An 8,622-nucleotide genomic window follows, 5' to 3' on the forward strand; every position below is an offset into this window, starting at 1 on the left:
GGAGTAAAGGAGGGAGGGAGGAGGGAGGGAGGGAGCAAGTAAAGGAGGGAGGGAGGGAGAAAGGAAGGAGGGAGGGAGGGAGGGAGGAAGAGGGAGGAAGGAGGGAGGGAGGGAGGGAGGGAAGAGGGAGGAAGGAAGGGAGGGAGGGAGGAAGGAAGGGAGTAAAGGAGGGAAGGAGGAAGGAAGGGAGGAAGAAGGAAGTAAAGGAGGGAGGGAGGAAGTAAAGAAGGGAGGGAGGAAAGGAGGGAGGAAGGGAGGAAGAGGGAGGAAGGAAGGGAGGGAGGAAAGGAGGGAGGAAGGAAGGGAGGAACAGGGGAGTAAAGGAGGGAGGAGGAAGGAAGGGAGGAAGAAGGAATTAAAGGAGGGAGGGAGGAAAGGAGGGAGGAAGGAAGGGAGGAAGAGGAGAGTAAAGGAGGGAGGGAGGAAAGGAGGGAGGAAGGATGGGAGGAAGGATGGGAGGAAGAAGGGAGGAAAGGAGAGAGGAAGGAAGGGAGGAAGGAAGAAGGGAGCAAAGGAGGGAGGACAACAACATGTAGAACTTCACAATAAAGTCTCATGTTAACAAACTGTCTCTGCCTCCAATCATATTTCTACTTCTTTTAAAATACAGGAAGGGAGGAAGAGGGGAGTAAAGGAGGGAGGGAGGGAGGAGGGAGGGAGGAAGGGAGCAAGTAAAGGAGGGAGGGAGGAGAAAGGAAGGAGGGAGGGAGGGAGGGAGGAAGAGGGAGGAAGGAGGGAGGGAGGGAGGGAGGAAGGAAGGAAGGAGGAGGGAGGAAGGAAGGGAGTAAAGGAGGGAAGGAGGAAGGAAGGGAGGAAGAAGGAAGTAAAGGAGGGAGGGAGGAAGTAAAGAAGGGAGGGAGGAAAGGAGGGAGGAAGGATGGGAGGAAGAGGGGAGTAAAGGAGGGAGGAAGGAAGGGAGTAAAGGAGGGAAGGAGGAAGGAAGGGGAGGAAGAAGGAAGTAAAGGAGGGAGGGAGGAAAGGAGGGAGGAGGGAGGAGGAAGAAGGGAGTAAAGGAGGGAGGGAGGAAGTAAAGGAGGGAGGGAGGAAAGGAGGGAGGAAGGAAGGGAGGAAGAGGAGAGTAAAGGAGGGAGGGAGGAAAGGAGGGAGGAAGGAAGGGAGGAACAGGGGAGTAAAGAGGGAGGGAGGAAGTAAAGGAGGGAGGGAGGAAAGGAGGAGGAAGGAAGGGAGGAAGAGGAGAGTAAAGGAGGGAGGGAGGAAAGGAGGGAGGAAGGATGGGAGGAAGAGGGGAGTAAAGGAGGGAGGAAGGAGGAAGAAGGAAGGAAAGGAGGGAGGGAGGAAGGAAGGAAGGGAAAAAGGAAGAAGGAAGGAAAGGAAGAAGGAAGGAAAGGAAGATCTGGAGCAAGAAAACTTTTCATAGAATCTCATTTGGTCTTCGTCACATATTGCCTACTAACTATAACCTCTTTCTTTTGCACAATCCAGCTCGAGATCAACCTCCACAAACAGCATCACCTAAAAATTAAATAATAAAAATAAAAATATTAAAATAAAAATATCTGCCTCGTTCTTACATCTGTTCAATCGAAGGTTTAAAACTATACTCTGTTAACATTTATAAGGTCAATGCACTTCCATCTTGTTTATCCTGGGCTGGGTTAGGGTTAGGGTTCTGTGTCTGGTCATATGTATATTATTACACACATCACATAACCACAATACATGCACGGGTTTTTTGATGTCTTTTGTTTTATTTAAGTTTCTTAATGCCATTAAATTGTTCAGCAATAAGATAAATGTACGTTATAAGGATGATTGTATATGTGTATATATATTTATATAACTTATAATATATATATATATATATATATATATATATATTTATATATATATACTATATGGGAATTCTATACAAATGATTAAAAGATAACATACATAAAAATTAAAAATTGATATTATATATAAACATATTCACCTTTTATTTGCAGGGAGGTGGGGGGAATGCAACGGACCGCACGTCCCCAGGCCAGTGCACCCAAACCTTAGTTGGGCTCCTGAGCATTAAACTCACCCAAACCCAACCCTAACCCTAACCCTAACCCTTAACCCTAACCCCAACCCCAACCCTAACCCCTAACCCCAACCCTTAACCCTAACCCCTAACCCCAACCCTAACCCTTAACCCCATCCTAACCCCTGACCCGTAACCCCACCCTAATCCCTAACCCTTAACCCTAACCCCTAACCCCAACCCTAACCCTTAACCCCAACCCCCAACCTCTAACCCTTAACCCCAACCCCAATCCCCAACCCCAACCTCTAACCCCAACCTCTAACCCTAACCCCAACCCTAACCCACCCTGACCCCTTCACTGTGATGTTTCTGCTTCACATTCAGGTTGCCATACCAAGCAGCCACATTAAAGGCTTCCGTACAACATTTCCAGTATTTATCTACTTACACCAAAACTCTTTAATATCCTGATTAGAAACCGTCGCTTCGCTCTCTTAAAAACACTTCCTGAGAGCTGACGGAGGCTCCAGGTGTGATCCATGACTGAACCGAAACACTTGAAGCACACGTACATTCATGTCTGTCTTCATCTGTGGAGTCTGGGATAAATAAAGCAGTGTGTTGTGTCAATGTTAATGTTAGCTAGGTAACGTTTAGCATGGGTCCAACACTGTGGCCTCTGACAGGATAACTGAAGCTAATGAGTGAGTATCACATGTCAGGTCTGAGGACTGAGAGGTAAACCTACACAGTAACAGAAGCTGCCGCGGCTTCACTTCATTGGCTCTGAATTCAATTGATGGTGATGGTGATGGTGACGATGAGGATGGGGGGGGGGGGGGGGATGAAACGTTTCCATCAGCTGAATCTTACCCTCCTCCTCAGCAGCTGAAGCAATCATCCCAAACATGAGACGATCTGCTGACGTCAGATCTGCTGAGTAGAGTCCAGACTGAGATCCAGGACAGAGACGTTTCCTTTTAGAGGGCTGAATGTGAATAACCATTAACCCCTTCCCCTCTTCACCATCCACACCATCACAACCCTAACCCTAACCCTAACCCCTTCCCCTTAACCCTAACCCTAACCCCTAACCCCACCCTAACCCCAACCCCAACCCCTAACCCTTAACCCCAACCCCTAACCCTAACCCATCCACACCATCACAATTACCAGAAATAGACAGTTATAGCCCAAGTCTGTAGGCCAGTGCATTTTAAGTGTATCCCACTACCCCTGAACCCCAATCCTAACCCCTAACCCTAACCCCTGCCCCTTAACCCTAACCCCAACCCCTAACCCTTAACCCTTAACCCTTACCCCAACACCTAACCCCTGCCCCTAAACCCTAAACCCAACCCCTAACCCTAACCCTTAACCCCACCCTAACCCCAACCCCAACCCCTAACCCTTAACCCCAACCCCTTAACCCTAACCCCCAACCCCAACCCCTGACCCTTAACCCTAACCCCTAACCCCCAACCCCTGCCCCTTAACCCTAACCCAACCCCAACCCCTAACCCTAACCCTTAACCCCACCCTAACCCCCAACCCCTAACCCTAACCCTAACCCTTAACCCTTACCCCAACCCCTAACCCCCAACCCTAACCCTAACCCCTGCCCCTTAACCCTAACCCCCAACCCCAACCCCTAACCCCCAACCCCAACCCTAACCCCTGCCCCTTAACCCTAACCCCCAACCCTAACCCCCAACCCCAACCTCTAACCCTTAACCCCAACCCCAACCCCAACCCTAACCCTAACCCCTAACCCTAACCCCAGCCCCAACCCTTAACCCTAACCCCTAACCCTAACCCCCAACCCCTAACCCCTAACCCTAACCCCAACCCCTAACCCCAACCCCTACCCCTTAACCCCAACCCTTACCCCCAACCCCAACTCTAACCCTAACCCCTAACCCTAACCCCTGCCCCTTAACCCTAACCCCAACTCTAACCCTAACCCTTAACCCTAACCCCCAACCCCTGCCCCTTAACCCTAACCGCCAACCACAACCCTAACCCCAACCCCTAACCCTTAACCCTAACCCCCAACCCCTAACCCTAACCCCCAACCCCAACCCTAACCCCAACCCCTAACCCCAACCTTAACCCCAACCCCTTAACCCTAACCCCCAACCCCTGACCCTTAACCCTAACCCCTAACCCCCAACCCTCAACCCTTAACCCTAACCCTAACCCCAACCCTAAACCCTAACCCCTAACCCAAACCTAATCCCTAACCCTTAACCCCACCCTAACGCCCAACCCCAACCCTAACCCCAACCCTTAACCCCACCCTAACCCCCAACCCCTAAGCCTTAACCCTAACCCTTAACCCCACCCTAACCCCCAACCCCTAAGCCTTAACCCTAACCCTTAACCCCGCCCTAACCCCCAACCCCAACCCCTAACCCCCAACCCCAACCCTAACCCCCAACCCCAACCCCTAACCCTTAACCCTAACCCTTAACCCTAACCCCCAACCCCTAACCCCTAACCCTTAACCCCACCCTAACCCCAACCCCAACCCCTAACCCTTAACCCCAACCCCAACCCCAACCCCAACCCCTAACCCAAGCAATCATCCCAAACATGAGACGATCCTGCTGACGTCAGATCTGCTGAGTAGAGTCCAGACTGAGATCCAGGACAGACACGTTTCCTTTTAGAGGGCTGAATGTGAGCAGCGCACACACACACACACACACACACACACACACACACACACACACACACACACACACACACACACACACACACACACACACACACACACACACACACACACACACACACACACACACACACACACACACACACACACACACACACACACACAACATCAACAGTAACGAGATACTGAAAGATTTGAATGAATTTTGATGACACTTACTTCTGTAATGAGTCAGCTGTTTCCTGCTCTGTGGTTAACCTTCCTGTCCTCCTCCCGGGTCAAATCCTTCCTTCCTTCCTTCCTTCCTTCCTTCCTTCCTTCCTTCCATCTGTGCTTCCTCTCTCCTTCTCTCTTTCTTCCCTTCCTCATCTCCCTTTCTCCCTTCCTTCTGTCCTTCCTCCCCCCTACCTTCCTCTCTTTTTTCTTCTCTCCTTCTTTCCTCCCTCCCTTCTACCTTCTTTCCTTCCTTATTTCTTTCCTCTGTCCTTCCTTCCTTCCTTCTTTCCTCCCTCCCTCCTACCTTCTTTCCTGCCTTACTTCTTTCCTCTGTCCTTCTTTCCTTCCTTACTTCTTTCCTCTGTCCTTCCTTCCTTCCTTACTTCTGTCCTCTGTCCTTCCTTCCTTCTTTCCTCTGTCCTTCCTTCCTTCCTTCCTTCTTTCCTCCCTCCCACCTACCTTCCTTCCTTACTTACTTCTTTCCTCCATCCTTCCTTCCTCCCTTCCTTCCTTACTTCTTTCCTCCATCCTTCCTTCCTCCCTTCTTTATTTCCTTTCCTCCCTTCCTTCCTTCCGTCCTCCATCCCCCTTTCTTCCTTCTATCCTTCCTTCCTTCCCCCCTCCCTCCCTTCCTTCCTTGACTCGAACACAACAGGAGGGTTAAGCTGACCTTAGTCTATAAATCAGAAGCACTTCATAGTTTTTAGTGTTTTCTGCTGCATTCATCTTAACAAGTTGGTTGAATGTTTAGAAAGCTTTAAAATAAAAGATATTTCACTTGTTGAAAGAAAGTTTGAGCTGCTTTGTGATATGTTCTGCAACAGCTTGAAACTCAGAGGAAAGAATTCAGGCAGAAAAACAAATCACTCCTTCCACTAGCTGAGACAAATGTATGTGTTCAGACCGGGGTTATTATAGTTCACTAAAGCTAAGAATAAAACTGTGTAGTGTTCATCGTCTCCATGGTGACTGTATAGTGTTCATCGTCTCCATGGTGACTGTAGTTTTCTTTTCATTGTCTCCATGGTGACTGTGTAGTGTTCACTGTCTCCATGGTAACTGTATAGTGTTCATTGTCTCCATGGTAACTATAGTGTTCATCGTCTCCATGGCGACTGTATAGTGTTCATCGTCTCTATGGTGACTGTAGTTTTCTTTTCATTGTCTCCATGGTGACTGTATAGTGTTCATTGTCTCCATGGTGACTGTGTAGTGTTCATCGTCTCCATGGTGACTGTATAGTGTTCATCGTCTCCATGGTGACTGTAGTTTTCTTTTCATTGTCTCCATGGTGACTGTGTAGTGTTCACTGTCTCCATGGTAACTGTGTAGTGTTCATTGTCTCCATGGTAACTGTATAGTGTTCATCGTCTCCATGGTGACTGTATAGTGTTCATCGTCTCCATGGTGACTGTATTGTGTTCATCGTTTCCATGGTGACTGTATAGTGTTCATCGTCTCCATGGTGACTGTAGTTTTCTTTTCATTGTCTCCATGGTGACTGTATAGTGTTCATCGTCTCCATGGTGACTGTAGTTTTCTTTTCATTGTCTCCATGGTGACTGTGTAGTGTTCACTGTCTCCATGGTAACTGTACAGTGTTCATCGTCTCCATGGTAGCTGTATAGTGTTCATCGTCTCCATGGTAACTGTATAGTGTTCATTGTCTCCATGGTAACTGTATAGTGTTCATTGTCTCCATGGTGACTGTATAGTGTTCATTGTCTCCATGGTGACTGTATAGTGTTCATCGTCTCCATGGCGACTGTGTAGTGTTCGTCGTGTCCATGGTGACTTGCTGAGATAACGGTTAGTACCAAACACAGTGTCAGCATTATTTCATCCTTTACAGCTTCTACTAATCAAGACTTTCCTCCTAAAACCTGAAACAAGAAAACTAAGACTACAAAAAAACACTAAAACTACTTCATCACTTGTTAAACTCACTAAAGCTAATGAACATGTCTAACTATAAGAACTCAGCCAGGAGGAAATGAAATGAAAGAAATACTCAACATTACATGCAAAAAAAATGATGATTTCAAAAATCATTTTAAGAATTTTTTTTATTGCATAAAAAAGTCAGTCATTTATTTTACACCTAAATGTAATAATTTCTTCACAATCATGCTGCCAAAAAATTGCACAATGTATTAAAAAAAACTTAATGAAAGTTTAAATTGTTACATAACTACATTTTATTTTTAACCTACCTTTACATTGTATAGTTTATATCTATATATAGATATGTTAAAACATCTGTATGATTTGATAGAGCTAGGTAAACATCATGTTCACAGCACGAACATGTGGACCAGATGGACAGTCACATGATCAACAAATACTCATAAAACTCAGTGTGGGACACAAATAGATTCAAATATCTTTTTCTTTTCTTTTTTTTATCCATTGGCACATATGTTAAAAACGTCTGTATGAGTCTGGGTTTGTCTCTGCAGGTTTAGCTTATTGATAAAATCCTCTTCGTTTCTGTTGGCTCTGTTTTGCAGGTTTTGTAGGCTACATGTGAAATATGCAAAGTGGACATTTACAGACCTCATTCGTCTGTAACAGCAAGAAAACACAAGACAAAAGCTTCACGGTTCGCCTGTTCTCTGATGAGTTGCTAATAGATGAGCTCACGATGCCATCAGGACCAGACAGCAGCGGTGGTGGTTGCTGATCGTCATATCCAGATAAAACCACTTGATGTTGGTTTCATATCTTGGTCATTCTTTTTCTTTTGGGAAATTAAATTACATACACTGAGATCAGGTCGGTTTCCCAATCTGAGAGCTCTAACTTCCACATATTAAACTCATGACTTCACCTGAACAGCCTCCAGACCGGATCCAGCCTTGAATCAGGTCTTGAATGGGTTTTATCTGATAACATGTTGGATTTGGACCCAGTGATACATTTCTGGCTCAATCAAAGACCTGCAACTGCAACTTGAATTGCCTCCAAAATTCAGTACTGGACTTGATTAGCTCCCAAATGTTATACCTGATCACATTTCAGACCTGATGAAGTGTGAGTGGATCCAATCAATCCGACATCAAGGCTGAACTTTCTCCAAAATGTTGGAACTGTGTTGGCGATTCAGTTTCGGATCCCACACATCTGTTCCTTTTTTGGGTTCAGTCTCAAATCCCTAATCTCAAGACATGAAAGAAGACAAGACACCCGAGTCCTGATACTTAAGATTAAAGATAACAGGTTTTGAGTTGTTTGTTTTCTCCAGATAATGGACTTAAACCACTGCCGTTCTTTCCTTTCCACACTGAAACATTCTTTTTGTTCTCAGGCACCAAACCACAGTCTAGGGAAACACTGCCATTTAGTAAGTCACTTTAAAATCCACAAAAAAACCCTAGAAAACCCACAAAGTCCTCCTTCCTACTGCTGACACACGGAGAAGACCACTGAATCCAAAGATCCAAATGTATTCCCACTCTCAGAGCTCAGAGCTGACGACAGCCAACCGCCTCACACCTAATGAATGTTAATACTGGATGATTCTGCAAAACCCTTCAATGAAAAACATCCAGTGAAAACATTAAATTCTTGCTCTCTACAGTATCTATGCATGGCCACTACTATACTGTTAAGACACGTAAAGGACACATACTTTGGCACTGGACATAAATCGTAAGGTACTTAACTTCTAATAGATAACAGACTGCAATGAACAACAACACCAGACGTCTGAATCACTGGGAGAGAATAACGTTGGATGGCGATTGAGAGATCTGAG

This window comes from Scomber japonicus, chromosome 18 (genome assembly GCF_027409825.1).
Source record: "Scomber japonicus isolate fScoJap1 chromosome 18, fScoJap1.pri, whole genome shotgun sequence".
Taxonomy (NCBI): domain Eukaryota; kingdom Metazoa; phylum Chordata; class Actinopteri; order Scombriformes; family Scombridae; genus Scomber; species Scomber japonicus.